This window comes from Corythoichthys intestinalis, chromosome 8 (genome assembly GCF_030265065.1).
Source record: "Corythoichthys intestinalis isolate RoL2023-P3 chromosome 8, ASM3026506v1, whole genome shotgun sequence".
Classification (NCBI taxonomy): domain Eukaryota; kingdom Metazoa; phylum Chordata; class Actinopteri; order Syngnathiformes; family Syngnathidae; genus Corythoichthys; species Corythoichthys intestinalis.
Genome location: NC_080402.1, coordinates 54953267 through 54974555, shown reverse-complemented (window position 1 = coordinate 54974555; position 21289 = coordinate 54953267). Strand labels below are relative to the sequence as shown.

At 36.6% G+C, this 21289-nt stretch overlaps 1 protein-coding gene across 7 annotated transcripts in view; it reads left to right on the top strand.

Moving 5' to 3' along the window:
- The first annotated feature begins 1736 nt into the window (after positions 1 to 1736).
- The window catches only part of tenm3 (teneurin transmembrane protein 3), a 451194-nt gene continuing 431641 nt past the window's right edge, over positions 1737 to 21289 (top strand). For 6 of the 7 annotated variants that reach the window (XM_057842853.1, XM_057842852.1, XM_057842851.1 and 3 more), the window contains exon 1: positions 1737 to 2419. The gene's annotated coding sequence lies outside the window, so the exon portion shown is untranslated. The remainder of the gene's footprint in view (positions 2420 to 21289) is intronic. The other variant, XM_057842847.1, reaches the window with a different exon arrangement.

Here is a 21289-nt window from a genome sequence, read left to right as displayed (position 1 = left end):
AGTTTATTAAGTCTTACTTAAATCATTTACATATTTTTCATTTAACTACATAACTTTAACGGTCACTGAAAGCAGTCGTGTGAAACCACTTGGATTAAGGTTCTTGCATGAATACCATGCTTTATTTTGTGAGTGCACTGTGAAATAAACAAACAAACAAAAACACTTTAAGTGCCAGACTTTTTTTTAAATGCCCTTAAAATTGCGTAAAACACAGACAAGGCTGAAAAAGCAGTTTCTGCTGTTGCACCTGTCTTTAAAATAAACTGCTGTGTTTTAAGCCAAAAGAACTGTTGTGTTTGATAGAACAATATCTCTATATGCTACCATAGCAGATTCATGGCGCAGTAAGCCCCCAAATTATTTTTAATTTGTCCGTTTTACCCTGAATACCCCCGTTTACAGACGTTGCGCAACCACTTTTGTTTCAACCTAGCCATAAAAAGAAGGTAAGTAATTTTATTTATTATTCGAAATGTCTGTCATTTTTAGCTTAGAATCATTAATTGATGTCTAATATTTTGTAAAAAAATAAATAAATAAAAATCAACTTTAAAAAATTATTCACTCGCATATTTTAAACTTTTAAACACATTACTTCACATTGAAAAAATTGGCGTCCTCATAACTATCGCTTAATTGTATTTTTTTTTCGTTACTGTCGCATATTCCAAATATTTTAGATGATAAATAATCGATCCTAACAAAGAAAAAAAAATATATGAAAATGAAAATCTCGACCACTCCTTGATGTCTGCGATTTCTGCATCTCGACCCTTGTTATTTTACCATGATTCACCCATAAAATCCCCCCAAAAATCCAGCTGCAGTGGCCATTCACAGCTGTGTCGCTACATGGAGTTTTTGGATTGAAAAGATGTAGGTACGTGATAATATCTTCTTAAAATCATGACTTTAATTCTACTCTCGCGTGTGCTCACCTCCAGTTAGGGTTTTGCTGTTTAACTTTTTTTTTTAAATGCCCTCCTGCTCAACATTTTTCTTTCCCCGGAAAATTGAGATTTTAAGTATTCCAATGATATATCACACTTGCATATGGGACAATTTTGAAATTTAGCCAAATTGGGGGTTTCAGAGCAGAATTTCAAGTCACCATAGATATATAATATTTGTGTGTACAGTATACGCAATGTACAGCTCTAACAGTTGCTTTGTTCACAGATGTAATCCTGAATATGATGTGTCCTACAAGGGTAATAGTAGTTTATATTTCTTGGATTAAAAGAAAACAATTAAAATAAAAATGATTATAGTTGAAATCCTTTGCAGTTTTTTGCAGATTAAACGAAAAAAATACGTGTATAATTCAGTAAACTGCACAATTTGCGCATTGATGGACCCACCACAAATTTACAGTCGCACTCCTGAATAAGTACAGTTGATTACTCCAGTGTCGCGGTCAGATTTGCACTTTCTCCACAGCCCTTGCTCGTGCGCAGGTTGTCAAAATGAGGCCGAGAACACCTCATTAAGTGAGTGTCTTGCAATCTGTCGCACCCTCTGCCTTCACCTGTCACAGCTAAGGGCATGTAAGTTCAAGATCACGGCTGACCCCACCCCCACTACTATCTATTCGTCACGGAGAGGAACACACACACGCACATACTCCGTTAAGTTCACTGCGCACACGCGCACGCCACCGTGGCGAGGGACGTCAGGATTGGACGCAGCAGGGGATCCTCAGCAGTCCGTTTCTGCCTCGCTTGCCATATCATCGTCTTTTACCGGGAGGAGATGCAGTTTTGCCGTCTCCCGCTTGCAGAGGGCAGCACTTGCAGAGCGTTGCTTCTCGCCTCTTTTGCCGTGCAGCCTTTTGCGTTCTCTCGCTCCGACTTTATAATTCATGCGCTCCTCATCTGTAAAGAGAAAGCGCTTATTTTCCCTTTTGTGACCTGAACTTTTTGGAGGGGGGTCCAAAACAAAAAACAAAAAAGAAAACAAAAAACTCATTAATACTTTTGCTTTCTGTTTTGAAAAACCTCGGGACAGCCGACTCCATCCATCAGCGCCACTCTTCATTGTTGATGCACATGCAAGGTTCTGGCAGCGCACACATCGCTTTGCATTAGACATGAATAATCCATCCTACATTCTCGCATGGGCGGAGCTTTGATTTCTAGAAAGCATACACTACACTTTTAAATAATATGATATTAACGCTGCGCCTTTTCTTCTATCCCATTAAGGCAGATTTTTGGAGCTGACTAAAGTGCTGGAAATGCGCGCGCGTCTTCCTAACGGCCGTATACACGGGGTTTTGCCTTCTTTTGACCATTAAAACGCAAGCGGAGGCAGATTGTTCCAATATGAATGGAAGAAGTTTCTTTTTCTTTTAACCTTCTTGTGATGAAGGACCGGCCTCACGACAGAGTGAGAGATACCGCGTCGGAACCGACAGGTAGGTCCACGCTTTAATCATATGTTTAGGAGACAATATACAGGGTGTTCAAAAACGGTTGACCCCCATTCGAAATTCCCATATCTCGGAAACTTGTTGATGGATCTTAATGAAACTAAATACACTTTATGTTGAAAGTCTTAAGTTTTATTGGTTAAATTTACAAAGAAAGTACATATATTTGTTGGTTCTATGACAGATTTTCATGTTCAATATGAGCGCTCCCTGCTAAATGCCTTATCAAAATGCATTTTCTTTTGAAGTGAAAGGCATTTCTTAACCTGAAAAGATAGAAATGCCAAACGTTACACACAAAAACTTGAAACGTTTCTACACAAGCTGTGAACATTTGAGGTTATTCCAACGAAAATTGTCAAAATTATTGGCCTACGAACATTTTGGAACACCCTGTATATTTCTTGTCTTATACAATGACTTTCTGTATTTTCCACAGTCTGTTCGCGTCAATGGCAGATAGCTATCTGTCAAAATGACTATGAGTTTACAGTCGGTCATTAAACAGAAAACCAGTTTTAAAGGGAATTTTAAATTTTATTCTAAAATGTATTTGAATAAATTCTATCTATCTATCTATCTATCTATCTATCTATCTATCTATCTATCTATCTATCTATCTATCTATCTATCTATCTATCTATCTATCTATCTATCTATCTATCTATCTATCTATCTATCTATCTATCTATCTATCTATCTATCTATCTATCTAATAAACAGTGCTGCTTCATATACTACCAAAGTGAGGAAGAATCTTGGAGCTAAAGAGTTGGGTGGCATGTATTTGTACAAACGTGCATGTGAGAGTGTGAAAGAGAAAGGTGCTGTCAAAAGGAATTTTTCTGGCAACACACAGAAGCAGTTAGCTGTCAATTTATTTTACAGTGCAATGCATTTCGTTTAAAATTTTAGACTACTTTCCAGACCCTTGAAACTTATAGCACGTGCCTGCTGCTGCTGCTGTAACATAATTTCTTGTCACTTTGCAATGCATTTTTTTGAAGTGCACTGTGCTACTGTTTTGTTGCGTACTTAGTTGTTTTTTAGTGAATTTACAAAATGCTTTGAACTGACATTGTAGGGATACAGTGTGCTTGAAAAACAGCCTGTATTTCACATTTGTCAAAATACAGAATATGTTTCCTTGGGCCATTCTCTTAGTATATGTTCTATTAAATTGCTATCATACGGTAGGTTCTGCCTGTCTATCTACTGACCTACAGCCTTAGCGCAGAATTTAATATATTCTGTTTGTATATCGATTGGTTATTTGAAAATCTAATATGAGGACACACTCACACACACACACACCCAAAGACCGACGTGATTATACTTCGGCTCAATTTAGCATTCTGTTTTTAAGTCTAGAACTCAAGCTGACATTGATTAAATGTGTCCAACTTTACTTTTATTGATATAATAATGAGAATTAAGATGATTGAAAATGTGGAACAGCCTTGCTCTATATTTTTTTGCATTTATTTATGCATTTATAAAGCATCAGATCACAATTATTACCATTACAAACATCAGTCAACATGTTCATATTTAAATAGCTATTATATACTGTAGGTAGTTTTCTGCTTTTCCTTTTTTTTTTTGTTTTTTTAAATATTTTTTCTTGTGTTGATTGTGATGACATTTGTCAGTTTCACATTTTAGTTGGTAAGCTTGCCCTTATGGAAAAGATAATAAAATTAAAGTTCATATCTGTTTTATCTGTATCCTTTATGAAAGGTATGTGACACTCAAACCACATATACAATCTATAGTAAATATGTACAATATGAAACCTGTATAATTTTGGAACTTAAAAGAACCATAGTTGGCAGGAATTGCACATACAATGTCCTGAGTAGATATGTGTAAAATCAAATTTATATGAGTTTGAAAACTATCAGTGAAACTAAAATCTTGCAAGTATTGTTGAAAACACAATCGGTGCAATGGCACATACATGATACATTGAAATATGTATATGGCGGAAAACACAGACAAGACTGAAAAAGCAGTTTCTGCTCTTGCAGTCCTCTTTACAAGAAACCGCTGTATTTTAAGCCGAAACAACTGTTGTGTTTGATAGAACAATATGTCTATATGCTGCCATAGCACGAACTATTTCTAATTTGTTCGTTTTACCCTGAAAACCCCTGTTTACAGACGTCGCTCAACCACTTTTGTGTCAACCCTATAAAATGAAGGTAATCATATTTATTATTCAAAATGTCTGTCGGTTTTAGCTTAGAATCATTAATTGATGTCTCATATTTCGTTTAAAAAGAAAAACGACTTTAAAAAATTATTCACTCACATATTTTAAACGTTTAAACAAATTATGTCACAATGAAAAAAATGGCGTCATTAAAAAAGTCACGGATATCTACCTCATAAGTATTGCTTTTAATTGTATTTTTTTTGTTACTGTCGCATTGATAAATAATCAATCCAAACAAAGAAAAATTAAAAAAACAAACGTTCAAAAGCGTAAATATATGAAAAAGAAAATCCCAACCACTCCTTGATGTCTTCGATTTCTGCCTCGCGACCCTTGTTATATGACCATGTTTCACCCCAAAAATCCAGCTATGGCCATTCACAGCTGTGTCTTGACACTCGGTAACACATGCTATATGGAGTTTTTGGATCGAAAAACGATAAGTACGCGATAATATCTCGTTAAAGTCATGGCGTCTGTAATTCTGCTCTAGTGTGCTCTCACATCCAGATAGGGTTTTGCTGTTAATTTTTTTTTTAAATGCCCTCCTGTTCAAAAATTTCCCCCAGAAAACTGAGATTTGAAGCTTCCCAATGGTGTATCACACAAATGCTTATCGGACAATTTTGAAAGTTGGCCAAATTGAGGGTCTCAGAGCGGAACTTCAAGTCACCTGAGTGCTTTTTGCCATATATATTTTTAAACAAAGTCGTTAAGCAAAATCACATAGAAAAGCACAGATTACTAACAATAGTTTGTTTTGACACGTAAAAGTTAGCATTTTCTCATTACAGGTAGCTCATTCTCTCTCAACCGATTGATTTTCTCAAAATGATTACGTGGACAATAGTTTAGCAATTACAGTAATCCCTTGCTACTTTGCGGTTTGACAAATCGCAAATTCACAACTTTGCAGGCAAATTTATAAAAATGCGCTGTATTTATAATAGATCTGAAAACAAATATGATTTCATTAAATCTGTTAAAAAAATGACAAACAAATGTTATTTCACTGTGTATGAACACTAAAACAAGCGTAAAATAGGAAAACACATTTTAATTTATAACAATAATTGGTGCAGTTAGATGGAATTGGTGTGCTTTGTGGTGCTAAAAATATGTCAATAGATCCCGCAAAAACTGTGTCCCCTTTGCGGAAATTCACCTAATGCGGCTGGTCTTGGAGCCAATCCAACGTGATAAATGAGGTATTACTGTACATCAAACAAGACATGAAAAATATTTGTTTTGAAATAAATTAATGAAAATGTAATGGATCAAATAAGACATGAAAAATATTTTTGGGGAATAAATTGATCAAAATGTAATGGTAAAGATAGAAAACAATGCACTTAATCACTCCATTCTTGCCTTTGCAAGATTTTCAACCCATCAGAATTTAAAACCCATTTTTCCTAGCTAGTTTTCAGGGTTTGATCCGACTGCGTATCTGTTCATGTCACTGGCTTCATTTATTTCTGACAATACAGTATATATATGTATATATACAGGTATACACTGTATATATATGGTGGAAAACACTCAAGTGACTTGAAGTTCCGCTCTGAGACCCCCAATTTGGCCAAATTTCAAAATTGTCCTATATGCATGAGTGATACATCACTGGAAAGCTTAAAATCTGTTTTCAGGGGGTAGAAAATTTTTGAACAGGAGGGCATTTAAAAATAAATAAATAAATAAACAAACCCTTAAACCCTAACTGGAGGTGAGAGAGCATAATTAAAGATACCATGTTTTTAACGATATTATTGCGTACTTACCTTGTTTCGATCCAAAAACTCACCGAGTGTCACGACACAGCTGTGAATGGCCACAGCCGGATTTTTGGGGGATTTTATGGGTAAAACACGGAAATATAACAAGGCAGATATCGGAGACATCAAGGAGTAGTTAAGATTTTCTTTTTCAAATATTTACCCTTTAAACGTTTTTTTTTTTTTTTTCAATTGTTCTTTGTTTGTATCAATTATTTATCATCTAAAATATCGGGCGATAGGTATGAGGTAGCTATCTGTGACCTATTTACAGACACTATTTATTTCATTGTGATGTAATTTGTTTAAAAGTTTAAAATATGCAAGTGAATAATTTTATAGTTTAAAAAAAAAAATTATATTAATATATTTATATATTAGACATCAACTAATGATTCTAAGCTAAAAATACATACATTTCATTTACATACATGAATATAATTACTTCTTTTTATGGCTTGGTTGAAGCAAAAGCGGTTGCGCGGTGTCTGTAAACGGGGGTCTCCAGGGTAAAACGGACAAATTAAAAATAGATCGGCACTTAATGCCCCATGAAACTCCTATGGCAGCATATAAACATATTGTTCTATCAAACACAACAGGTTTTTTATGGCTTAAAATACAGCAGTTTATCTTAAAGACGGGTGCAAGAGCAGAAACTGCTTTTTCAGCCTTTTTTGTGTTTTCTGCCAAATATGTAAACATAATATATAGTAAAAATTCATGGACTTAAAGTATGTGATTTTTATGTCGCTAAAAATGGCATGCACTGGTTTATTACCCATTTTTGTCTTAGTTAATTTTAATCAAACGGCATATAATGGACCTATATAAAGTATATAGAGAATGCATCATCTCCCTGCAAAATATGTTGACTTTCCATGCAGAAAACCTATATAGACAATGGTATGTAGTCATTTCTGAAAGTAGAATGTCTTTTAAATTGACAAATAGTTAAAAACATACAGTAGGATACATCAGTGGAAAATATAATTTGCCGTATCCTTTCATTTTGTACCACATACATAATTTTTACTTGTTTCACACTCAAATTATTTAACTATTTTGCATGAAAACAGTGCAAAACTGGCCACTTTCAAGAGTAAATCATAATGTGAGACTTATAGAGATTTATTCCTTGAATTGATGTTTTTTTGGGGGGGGGATTTTTTTTTTCCATATTTGGTACCGTGCACGTCAAAAACAAGAGCTAACTTGTCGTAATTGTGAATAATGCGTCACTGTTGATGCTGTGGTTATCTACATGGCAATTCCTGTTTACTTCACATTTTTTGCTCACAGATGTGTGTTTTACCTCCGTAAAACCATAAGGCAAGGAAGGTTTACTTTAAGAGCATGTTGAATTGCTGATGACCTTTTTTTGTTCATTAATTAGCTAATGCTTTCTTGGTTAATTAGGCTTTTGACTTTTTCTTTTGTTGACATTTGCTTGTAGCAAAGTCAATAATGACAAAACAATTTCAAAACCACGTAAGTATGAAGTCCATCTTTTCTTGAAAAGAGGTTCATGCCAGCAAAAAAAAAGATCAGTAAATAATATAATATATGATACATTAAATGTTTATATACAGTACATACATTTTTTAAATGAAGTGTCATTATAAAAACATCAAAAACTATTCATCAAGTTCACGGAGTTGCGTGTAGTTGACAACTGCTTATCTCTCTTTGAAATCGTAAAAAAAAAATATTTGGGTCACGTATTAATTTTGACATCAATTCAATGTTGCAATAACAAAGGGCCAAAGGAAGGGGAAAAAACAAAATTAAAGCACCATTTTTTTTATTATCGTCATCATCACTGTCGTCTTATTTGATTAAAGCAGTTAGATTTTTCCCTTCTCAATTTGTATAAACCGCCGAAGATGTAACAAAAAGTATGCAGGCTGCAGGACAGGGGAAAAAATTCTCTGTTCTACATACACTCAAAAATGATTGGCTAGACGGGCAAAAAGGAAAGGAGTGGCTTAATCCTGTTACCATTGGAGTTTTATGCAACCTCACGTCGTACTTTGCAAGAGGATGCTAGAATACATTTGTGTAGTATGTGCTGTGTGGGTGGAGATATTCATTCGCTCCAGGGTCAAAATTTCAAAAGAGGAATAATGTAGTAGCGAACATAGCCTTCAATAAACTAAATCATAATTTCATAGTTGCAAAAGGTGCCCTAGTGATGTTGCTTCTCACATCCCAAAACCTCAAACACCCCCCTCCCAAAAAAAAAAAAAAAGTTAAACTTAAGTTATAAAGCGTGCCATTAAATTAAAAAACGCACAGCAACTAGAAAGTTCAACATTTTTTTTTTTTTTTTTTTTTTTTTTTTGTCGCGATAAATTTGACCTGTATATTTGACTCATTCATCCATCCATTTTATTCCTTTTATCATTGACGGTATATGCTATCCAACATCGGGGAAAACCCTCCATGGGTTACACTGGTGTACAAGCAAAATGTATCCTGGTTAAAAGAACTGGGTCACTCGAAATGAAACTTTATCAAAATCAATTTCTGTCAATTTTTGAGATACAGAAATGTTCAAATTCAAGCAATATAGGCATGGCATAAATCCTGGTGTTTTGGACAAAATACATTAATGTAGACAAAGGCGGTGGCACACACACTAATGTATCCATCTAATGTCAAATGTAACAACTTGTAAAACAGATATTATATAAACACACCAATGTGTCTTTGTAATACCTGACATTAAATACCTTCAATACTTTAGCCAACCAGCACTAAAATATTTTCTTTTGCAATCCATGTCAACACAGCAAGTAAGATTTAGCCTTTTAAATTTTTTTTTTTTTTTTTTTTAAATCTCTGAAGCAGATATGTTTTGCAGACCATAGTAACCAGTCGATTTTAGGGCAATGTTTTTGCCCCAGAGTTAAAGTCGTGTTTTCAATAAATGTAATAATTTTCTAACTAATGTGGCTTGAAGACTCCCAAATCAAGTTATGAATCTAAAAAAAAAATCCAATGCAATTATTTGCCAATATGACTTTTTTTCCCAATAAACCCCAAACAAACATTTACATTATATTACAATTATGCGTTTATATTGGAGAACAACATGAGGCACTTTAGCACTCAGGACATGGGGGTTAGAGATTCAAGTTACATATTACATTAAAAATATGCAGTACATATATTCTACAACCAAAATACTGCATTGACTTTTATAAACATCTATGATTTCTTTTTTTTTTTGTGTGTGTGTTTTTTTTTTTATAGAGTTGGTCCTCCTGCCAAACCAAGACCATATTCCAGGTGTAATTATATCAAACAGGAACAAAAATCTGAAGCTGCACCAGATTAACCGGGGGACCTGGTACTCATTCCTAACCGAGATAGGGGTGCCAGTATGGTTAATGGACAATAAGTTTTTCATGCTCATATTTTCTACCTTCCATCTTGGCTGCACAAAATAAATAATAAATTAAGATAAAACAAGAAAAAAAAATACACGCAGGATAAACTTTGATTCTATTGATAGACAACACAAGTACACTGTAAAATATGGTAAATTTACTTAAAAAAAAGAAAAAAGCAAACTTGCTGCCTTAAAATGTAATTTATGTAATTTACATTAATTAGACTTATTACCTATTATAATTCAAGTTTTAAGAACTCTAATTAACCTTAATAATTGGATTATAGTAAATTTTTTAGTTTGAGTTTGCAGTACTCAAATTAACTTGAATTAATTAGATGACAGTAATTTATTTGAGTTTGCAATACTCAAGTGATACCTTGGCTTCTTTGCGGCTCATTTATCATATGAAGGTGAACTTCATTTTATTTTATTTATTTATTATTACCTGAAATAACTACAACATAAACAACACATGCTAATTTAATTGATAACACATTTTCAAACAGTAATGACCTCACCCCCAAATAAATAAAGGGAGAACACTCAATGGAACTAAACCTTATTTTAAAAACTCAACAATGCACTGAAGACACAAGAAACATTGACTCTTGACACGCTGCTGAATGTTTTGTTGTTGCTTGGTGTTAAATGAACAATCAGTTGTATCACCAGAGCTCTCTTCAAGACTTGACAATCATGACAATAAACCTGACTTTGACTTCAAATCGATTTGGTGAGTAAATATTGTGGCGAGTGGCGTGGAGAAGAATGACAGACTGACTTTTGTTATTAACACTTGCTGTTCTTGTGCCCCATACACCGCACGACCCCAAGAAACAGCGCACTATATTGAACAGAACACACATGAGATAACAACTACAACCACAACTACCCATCATCCATTGCGGCGGAACAGATAAAAAAGTACAATATTTTACTTTTACTGTCGCGTTGCCTTGTTGTATATAACAACGTGACAGTTTATAAAAGAGTAGAATATTTACTTACCAAATCGATGTGAAGTAAGTAAGTAAAGGCAGAGACTTCATAATGATATTGACTGGACATGGGGCGCGGGGCGATTAATAGGGGGCCTGCATTGTTGGCGTGGCCGTCAAAGTTGACCGCGTGGAATCATAGACAAAGAGCTTTTGTCGTTGAAAATTCTTGTGAATTAATGCTGAAATCCCTGAATTCTTTATCAATATGGATGCAAAGCAGTCTCGATTCTTGGTTAAAAGCAAAAAAAAAAAAAAAAAAAAAAAAACGTGCAGTTAGCATTTATTTTACATAAATATGTCGAAGTACGATGCTAGTCTGTTAGTCAGTGTGGCGGTCGCCATATGTAAACAGAACTTTTTTGGTGAAAATTATTATGAATAAATGCTTAAATCCCAGAATTCTTTATAGATATGAACGTAAAACGGTCTCAATTCTTTGTTAAAAGATCAAAAAAACTGGGCAGTTAGCATTTATTTTACGTAAATATGTCAAAGTACGATGCTAGTCGGTTAGGCTATGTGGCGGCAGCCTAGCAACAAAGAGCTTTTTACGTTGAAAATGCTTGTGAAAAAACAAAAAATATAATAATTACCTTGAATCCTCCAACAAATCACTCCTGAGACAATCCTGCCTGTTTGTATCCGGTACAGCTTTCGTACTTTTACAACCTAAAGTCGGCGTTGGATCACTGCATGTGTCGCTGCGACTGACTGTGAATAACTGAGGCGGATTGTGGGATGACCCCCTACCTGAAGGCGTGGCACAGTGAATGACGAATCTGACCAGTCAATATCATTATGAAGTCTATGGTGAAGGTGTTGAAGAGAGCTCTGGTTGACGGCGTGGTTCACTGTGGACGTGTGCGGAAATGTTTTGGTGTAAGAAAAGTGCGAAACAGACAAGGCTGATTATCGTTATCTTGGTAAATCTGCTCAATGTTTCGTGATAAGTACTTAAAGTCATATCGCCCAGCCCTACCCAAAGTCAAACAGGTGCGACATCATTTTCACTTTCGTGACTATCAAATTGTCGCCACTTCCAGGAGAGCGAGACTCACAAAACAGGCGCCCGGAGAGGCTCCGCCTGTCTCGGCCACTGTGACGCACATGTCCCCCAGGTCGTGACCATGCTCTCCCTTCCGTGTGATGCATTCAAATGCCTTCATGAAAGAAACAGTGCTCACAAAACAGACTCAGACAAGAGAACATAGAATATACAGTGTTTATATACATACACATACACACTGCATGGCTCTCGTGGAATCACCTTTTAAAATATGTTGGGTGTTTTGGCTCTGTCGGTCAAGAACGTTCCCTACCTCTGATTTTAACCTATGACTATATTTACAGTAGATTCTGCTTTTTTTTTTTTTTTTTTTTTTTTTTTAAACTTCTCTTATATATATATATATATATATGTATGTATATATTTTTTTGTCATGAATGGGACTCTCTGCATCCATGTTACAGCTGGGTCTCCCTAAAAAAAATTCCCATGTTAAACTAATCTAAAAGTAGTATACTGGTTGATGTCAAAACTGGTAGACACTAAAATAGATTCATAAATTTGTAGTTTTATGTGTTTATTATGATAAGTATCGGTTAAACAGTGAAAATAAGAGTAAAACTTTGCATGTCAATTACAGTGTGCAATCTTCTGCTCGCGCCCCTAAAATTTCAACTTAAGAGGCCACTGCGATCCTAGTAAAAAAATATTAGTCTGGAGCCCTGTTTCATAGCCCGAAAGTACAACTTACTTTTTAATTAGTGTTCACAACAGGTTGATAAAAATTGAGTTTGGTTCACTTATCATATTCAATCAAGTTGTATCTTAACATTTACTGTGTAGCCAATAATAATACGAGTTGCGCCTCACAGAACCAATAACATGCTGTCAAATATTAAGTTAGCTAAAATGGCACAACACATCAGCAGCGAGAAACGGTCATGTTCTCGCCCAGCAGTAGGCGAGCACTAAGAAAAATATGAAATTGAGTATTCCCTCGAAAGAGGCAGAGACCAACAAGTGGCATCATTGACAAGAGAAGCCCGAAAAGACGGCCAGCGTGGATGTTGCTCTTGTAAAGTCTGACAAGAAACACAGTAGGGTGCACTGAAAATGATGACAAGTTAATGATCACACAACAACATACAATACAACCAATCTTCTTTACCGCCTGAAACAGTGCCATCTGCGAGCACACGCTCAATATGAGGCACGCACTCACAGATAAATAGAAAGAAAAAAAAAAACAACTAATTGCAAAAGACTGCCAAAACAACCGGTAAGCACTCTTGAAAATAAGGAATTGAAATGGATGAGTCAAATGAACTTCTTGGGCAAAAAAATAGAATTTTAAAACTTAAAATATTTTGAACATGGACAGATTACTACAATGTTTCATCACGTTAGCCTTTTATTGAACATACTGTAAATGTTCCCATATCACACTTAAAAAACACACCTCCTTAAAACTAGTTACAGTAAATCCCTTTGTTTTCAATGTAAATCTACTAGGAATAAGTGAAATGATCTGCCCTGCTTCAAGTAAATTTTACTTAGATTTCTTGAAATAAGAAAAATACCTACCTGAAAATAAGCTTAACACTTATTTCAAGCAATAAATTAGTATGTTCAATCTTAAAAAAGCTTTGAGATGTCAGAAATTTTCTTAATTCAAGAATATTGCTCAAAACATTATTTGAAAGAATTTTTTTCTTGATTTAGGTGAAAAACGACCAACTTTTAGATGTAAAGGCATCGACTTCATAATATATTGTATTCTTGTTTTGACAATTGACAATAATATCGCATATTGACAATAATTTTGAGACATTATATTGCCAACTAGAATTTGTTATTGCGACAGGCTTACCTGTCATTCTGTATTCTTTATAGATAAACAAAAAAAGGGCAGTTACTATTTATTTTTTCGTAAATATGTCGAATGTGCTGCTAGTTAAGTCACTGTGGCAGCCCCTTAGTACAACAAAGAGCTTTTTTTTCTAATTCTTGTGAATAAATGCTTAAATTCCTGAATTCTTTATAGATATGGGCTTAAAACAGTCTCGATTCTTCTTTAGAAGCAAAAAAAAAAAAAAAAAAAACAGGCAGTTTGCATTTATTTTACATAAATATTCCAAAGTATAATGCCAATGCTTTAGCGGCTAATTTCTCCCACTGATTTTTTTTCACGTTTCAAAATGCATGCATGGTACGAAAAAATATAATAATTACCTTGATACCTCGAACAAATCACTCCTGAGACAATCCTTCCTGTTTGTATGTGGTAAAGCTTTCGTACTTTTTCAACCTAAATCCGGCGTTATATTGCTGCATGTGGCTGACTGCTAATGATGAAGCGGAGTGTGGGACGGCCCTCTTTGGGTGCAGTGAATGGTGAATATGTCACGTCAATACATTTTGAAGTCTATGGTAAAGGCTTCATAAGAACAAATAGTATTATTTACCTAAAGTAAATAATCTGACAGATTAATCTGTAAGAAAAATAATCGGTTTAATACGTTATAAATTTGCACTGCACTCAGACCTAGTTGAAACAAATAGTTGCAGAAATAAATTTTAATAATATAATAATGTGACAAAAGATCATTTCTATTTTTACAATTAAGGTTCGTAGTTTTTGCAAAATATTTTTGTTGAAAATGTATTTTCCATCTATATAATTCGTGACTGTAGAATTCAGCTGCTAGGAGTCATAGGTGCTGTTTTACTTCTACAAAAATAAGTGATTTCTACAACACCAAATGTTGCACTTAAGGTGGTGCAAAAGCTAGGGCGTAGGTTTGGTCTCAACATTGGTAGAGATGATATTACTGTAATGCACATAATGCAAACAATGATCCAAATAAGGAACAGCTATCTTAACTTCATTGTTCCTTGTGGAGGCTGGCCTGACCGCAGTAGTTTTGCAGGTTAGCAAGTTTAATGTTATGTTAACTCTGATGCAGGTCGGACTTTAAGTAGCACAATTAGTGGCGTTTCTCCAACATCCACAAACTTGACATCTTTATAAATGACTTACAGTGGCTGCTGCTGGCCGAAAAAAAACTTATAACGTCCCTCCTCTCTAAAGGGCGGGGAGGAGGTTGCATGTTCTTGACATTAATCTGTTGGGGCTGTGTGAGTATGTGTGGGGGGGAATGGACCTGCACATTACATTCGGCAAGTGAAAAGGGATAAATGTAAGTCTGAACATAATGAAAATAATTCACTTAATAATGGTAGTGTCTACTCTATCATTACAACATATGGGGAGACAATCTAAATTACCTGTATAACTGAACTCTTTATATAATGCAAATTAGGTTGCTTAAAAGTTGGTGGGGACAATTTCAGCATCCTGAAAAGTTGGTAGTGTTATGTCCCTGCTGTCCCTATGCAAACCTACGCTCTTGTGCCAAAGCTAATTGTACTTGTAGGGTTAGGGTGGATGCTTGGTTCCCTGGCGGTCATTTTGAACAATCAGAAAAGCGCCTTTCACATCATTTGTTCTCTGTTCGCCATGATCAACAGAACCTAACTTGGAACTGGGAATGCAATAGTTAGTGACAGGAGAAAATGTAACTAAAAGATTGTTGTGCAAGTGATTATTTCATACCTTCTCTTAACCTTTTGAAGAAACAATTAAAAATCTAAACGCAAAGCTTCAAAATGAGGTAACATAACAAAAGAAAGACAATTAGGTTTAGAAATGTCCAGTGTTCCCTTTTTCAAACAGGTCTGTACAAAACATTAGGCAGTTGAGACAGATGGATTTCTCTAAATGAGTTTTGCTCTTAGTGAATCGCTGAGAAATAAATTTTACACTTCTGTGAGCATGCTACTTCGGTTTTCGCTACTCTTAACATAAAGGTGACAATGGCATTTTCATTACATATTCTAACATACGGTAAATAATGGAAGAAATTACCATTAAAAGTATCAAATTATCGTGTTACAGTGATCCACAGAGCGACTACATTTCATATTACCCAAGTGATTCTATAGCACTATTGCGTGGCACGGTGAGCTCATCAAATGTGCCACGGGAAATTAAGCCAACGTTATACAACCTGTCCCAAAAAAATTATTTAATCACATCTAAGAATGTATTATTGCTCAGCTGTCAACGATATTGATATATATCAACATGAAGGATAATTAAATACTCTTTCTCTCGATGGCAGACAGTAGAGAATATACCTCAACCTGATATTGTCGTTCGATCTAAACTATGCGCCTCGGCTTAGTAATACTTGGAAAACACTGCATTTCCCTGTGCGTGTGTTATATTGACAGATGTGTTTGGTCTGATCAATGGTCACGTTAGCGCTGTCAGTGGCGGGTCTAGCTTCAATGGTGCCTCCCTTTGGTGATACCACTCATGTAACCTTTTAACTCAATACACACACGAGCCCATGTGTGTGAGTGAGTGAGTGAGTGCGTATAACAAAATGGGAATGAAAATATGAAAACAGTTAAGATATAATTTTACAATTTTATAAAAAATAATAATGTTTAACAAATTAAAAAAAAAAAAAAGAATAACAATAGGAAGCTTGTTTGCAGTAATTCTCCAAGAGTGCTGAAGGCAAATGGGAGTGCATCATCTTCAGTGGCAGGGGATACACATACTTGGGCAACATTCCATGTTGGCTACAAATATCGCATAATTTAGCTAAGATACATCGATGTTGTTGCATGTTTTTGTTCAACTGTCAATACAGCAGTAGCATGAATAAACAACACCGCACATGTTGCACATACCAGAAATTACCAATGAGCCCTGTCATTAAGCCTGTCACGATATGCAATAAGTCAATTTATCGCACGGTAAATAAAAATGAGAGCGGTAATTTTCCCGGCTGCGATTTACCGCTGTGTGCGTGCATACATTTGTACATGCGCGTGTTTGCGTGTGCTCAATGTGCACTCAGCACATGTGTACGTGTTGATTGGAAATGGGACTCCGGTTCCTTACCCAGATGTTTATTGGTCATCAACACGCCGTAGAATTAACAGTGGAAGTCTTGAGGATTTTTGGCGATAAAGAAAGACCAGAAAGACGTCAAATGACTCCGATACCAAACTGACTACATGGCTTTGTCAAACAATAGACCACTCAAACAAGCAATCAAGCAGACAACCCCCTACACGCTCCTGTGGAGTCGCTGCCTAGGTGTGAAGGGGGGGTTTCACTCTGGATAGCTGCAATTAGCATCTTGAATACTTGCAAATCCAGGGCTCCCTTTGCTTTGTCAAACATTGAGGAACATGGAGATCGCCAGTCGCCGTGCTCTACAATATGATTGACATGACAGCACTGAATGCATATTGTTGTATGAGGCATGCACTGGAAGGCAAGAGAGACGGGTGTTGGGTCTTGCCAAGGAATTGGCTCACTCTCATGTGGGCGCAAAGAAGGCGCAGAAGGAAAAATTGCTTCATCAACAACCTCCAACACCTAGCCCAGGGAAAAGAGAGAAATGTCATATGTCACCACATAAAAATGTTTTGTTTTTTTATTACACTGTCCCTTGTACTGTATGCAAACTGCAGATTTGGAAGATGTAAAAAGGTTGTCTACCCGATTGCCTGCCTGAGCGGTCCACTGTCCAACAAAGCCAAGGCACCCCTGCCCTGCGAACACTTAAGATGCTAATTGAAGCAATTCAACCCTTTGGTTTTGTGAGTGTGAATGGGAATTACTAATGAGGACCTCAATGCTCACAAAAGATGAGGGTCAGATGACCCTTTTCTGGAGACAAAAGGGATTTGAATCAAGTGATCCACTCTTGGGAGTCCTAGTTAAGTTCAGACATACAAAATAAGGAAACAAATCTATATTAAACGTTGTAAATGTTAGCGTTGCTACATTGAGGCCAATGGAAAAAAGATCATGTACTTGTTAGCAGGGGTTAATTTGTGCTGGATCCTGCCGGAACAAGATCCGGCACCGCACGTGTATAGAAAATAACAATAATATAAAAACATTTTTAAAAAATGTATAAAATAAAATAGTAATATGCATAAATTCATTTGCAGAACAAATGGAACTCACAAAAGAATGGGTTTGTGTTATTTATTGTCATCGCAGATTTGTTTTTTCAAGTTATACAAGTTAGACCTGTTGAGAAACTAATAGATGACTGTATACTGTAACTCCCACCTGTGGACAATTGGCCGTGCTGAGCAGAGTATAGCCTAAATAATTGTAAATTGTTGTCATAACATTTATACTATGAATATTATCTGAACTTGAGGCTTTTAAGTCCCACAGCATGGCAAGTGGGCATTTGCGGGTTGTTTTCAGCACCATTTTCTGCGTATGTTCATGGACCTGTTCCCGTCTCGTCATCCCTGCGCTTTCATATGTACTTTGCATTCCGGCACCTCATGATTTACAAATTAAGCCCTGCTTGTTAGGATTCACGGAATGGAGAGTATCCCTGAGCAGACTCAAGAATGATGCGATGATGAACAAAACAATTTATTAGTAACAAAACCAACCTTTCCGCTCGGGATAGTTGAGCCGGTGTGAAGCGATGAAGCCTGGGAAGGTGTCAGCCTTAGAATGCGACAAGAGGCGCGCAAAAGCAAGACCTGGGGCAAGAGCAAATAAGTCGTGAGCCGGTGTTCAGATAACCAATAAAGATCACGAGCTGCTACTTAGGTAGGAAACAGACTAGTTAATCGGGCAACAAGTTTGAGGCATCCACTGGCTTTTAAAGAAAGCAGATTGTCATTGCCGGCACATGTGGCCACTACACCCGTTTGATGTCCAACCTGCAATCAGATAAAAACATGCACACCTGCCCAAGGTGGGCCAGCTCTCGAGAGGGGGGGGGGCAGAGGCCCTAAACCCGGAATCCCACTGGGTTCGCCGCAGTACGCTCAGCTGCGTTCTGAACAACCCAACAAATACATTTGTATTGTAGTCAATACGAGGTGGTCCACATGATCCGCTCAGCTCCGATCTGGATCTACCTGAGTCTGGCTTCTCCGGTCCATCAAAACTAAAATACGGACGAGGTCTATTATCTAGTCCGTCAAAGTTTGGCCGGATGAAGCCCTGCCGTTTAGCACACACCAAAGAGGAAATAGATCGATGGCAACATCCGGTCTTTCAAAGTAAATGTTTATAAAAGTATTATGCATCTAATTTTAACTATATTTTGTTGAAATCTTCACAAAACAAAATATATATGAGTCATTTGCATTGAATTTACAATGCTTGTGTATCTCCAAACAATATCATATATGTTAAAATGACTAAAGGAAGTGACTTTCTGCCTAAAACTATTGTAGCGTCACTAGGAAGCACTGCAATGATGTGTGAACGCGACCCTCCTTTTAGTGCGTTTGATACAGCAAAGCGATGCTCCCATTAGTGGGTTACTGGTAGGACCTCAGTGAGCGTGGAGAAAAATAAACAGTAAAGAGTGAGCTAGACTTCTGTGCTGATTTACTGAAGCTAATTACCGCTGCCAATTCTTGCAAGTGCTACACTATGTTTGTGTGTGTGTGCGCGTGCGTTGATTTTTTTTTTTTTTTTTTTTGGGGGGGGGGGGGGGGGGTATCCTCGGGTTGTTGTGTGCTTTTGAGTGTGTTGAACGTAATTTAACTTTAACCAAAATGCACTATTGGCCTTTGTGCCCATTTGGCCCATATACAGTATGTGCATTATTTTTCTGAAAATACTGTCACAATAATAAACCTTTTGTTGATCTGATCACGTAGTCTCCTCCATTTTGCGCACGCACGGCTAGAGTCAGCAGGTGTACGGACTGCATAGGAGTCATATGTAGTGGGCATTGGGCATCACAGGCAGTTTGCATTGGAGCTGAGCGCAAGGGTAACAGTACGCCCTTTGTCAGTATTTTATTGCAGGCTAGTCTTCTCAAAAATGCAACATTGCAGTTAAAACATGAAAACTCACTGGTTGACAGCAATTGCAAATGATGCGAGAAAGATAAAATCTTTTACTTATACCACATGCATGATGCAAATAGAAAACAAGTGTACTTTTTATTTTCAAACAGTTTGTCGTTTTTTACAGAGTGTGAAGCTTATGGTTAGCCGCTTAGCGAAAGTACTTCCGATAAACATTTCAAATTAAAAGCACGTCATGTTCAACATGTAAATAATCTCTGGAGTTTATCTCACATACTTCAGATTCTACACGAAGAATAGCTTTAAAATGACACCCATTATGAAACATCTAATTTGCAACGAATAATTTGGCTACAGTAATTCGCAGAGAAAAAAAATGGCATTGGGTTTCTCACTTTTTTCATATTTTGCACTTAGCTGGCTTTCAAATGACTCGATAAGCTGTGTGTGTTTTTTGATATTTATTATTTTTATTGTATTTTTGGTGTTTTATTTAAGAATACCAATATAGTGCATTTGAATGGGTGATTTATGAGGCTGTACAGTGTATCACAAAAGTGAGTACACCCCTCGCATTTAAGTATATATTATAGATATTTAAGTGGGACAACACTGACAGAATGACACTTTGACACAATGAAAAGTTGTCTGTGTGGAGCCTATATAATAGAGATAATTTATTTCCCCCTCAAAATAACTCAAAACATAGCCATTAATAGCTAAAACCCTGGCAACAAAAGTGAATACACCCCTTAGAAACTACATCCCTAAATGTCCAAATTGAATACTGCTTGTCATTTTCCCTCCAAAATGTCATGTGACTCGTTAGTGTTACTAGGTCCAGGTGTGCATAGGGAGCAGGTGTGTTCAAATTTGTAGTGCAGCTCTCACACGCTCTCATACTGGTCACTGAAAGTTCCAACATGGAACCACATGGCAAAGAACTCTGAGGATCTTAAAAGACGTATTGTTGTGCTACATGAAGATGGCCAAGGCTACAAGAAGATTGCCAACACCATGAAACTGAGCTGCAGCACAGTGGCTAAGATCAACCAGTGTTTTAAAAGAGCAGGGTCCACTCAGAACAGGCCTCGGGTTGGTCGTCCAAAGAAGCTGAGCCCACGTGCTGAGCATCACATCCAAATGTTTTCTTTGAAAGATCGTCGCAGGAGTGCTGTCAGCATTGGTGCAGGGATTGAAGAGGTGGGGGTCAGTCTGTTAGTGCTCAGACCATACGCCGCACTCTACATCAAATTGGTGTGCATGGCTGTCACCCCAGGGGAAGCCTCTTCTGAAGACGGTACACAAGAAAGCCCACAAACAGTTTGCTGAAGACATGTCAACAAAGCACATGGAGTACTGGAACCATATCCTATGGTCTGATGAGACAAAGATTAATTTGTTTGGTTCCGATGGTCTCGAGCATGTGTGGTGGCAACCAGGTAAGGAGTACAAAGATAAGTGTGTCATACCTACCGTCAAGCATGGTGGTGGGAATGTCATGGTCTGGGGCTGCATTAGTGCTGAGGGTGTTGGTGAGTTACATTCCATTGAGGGAAACAAAC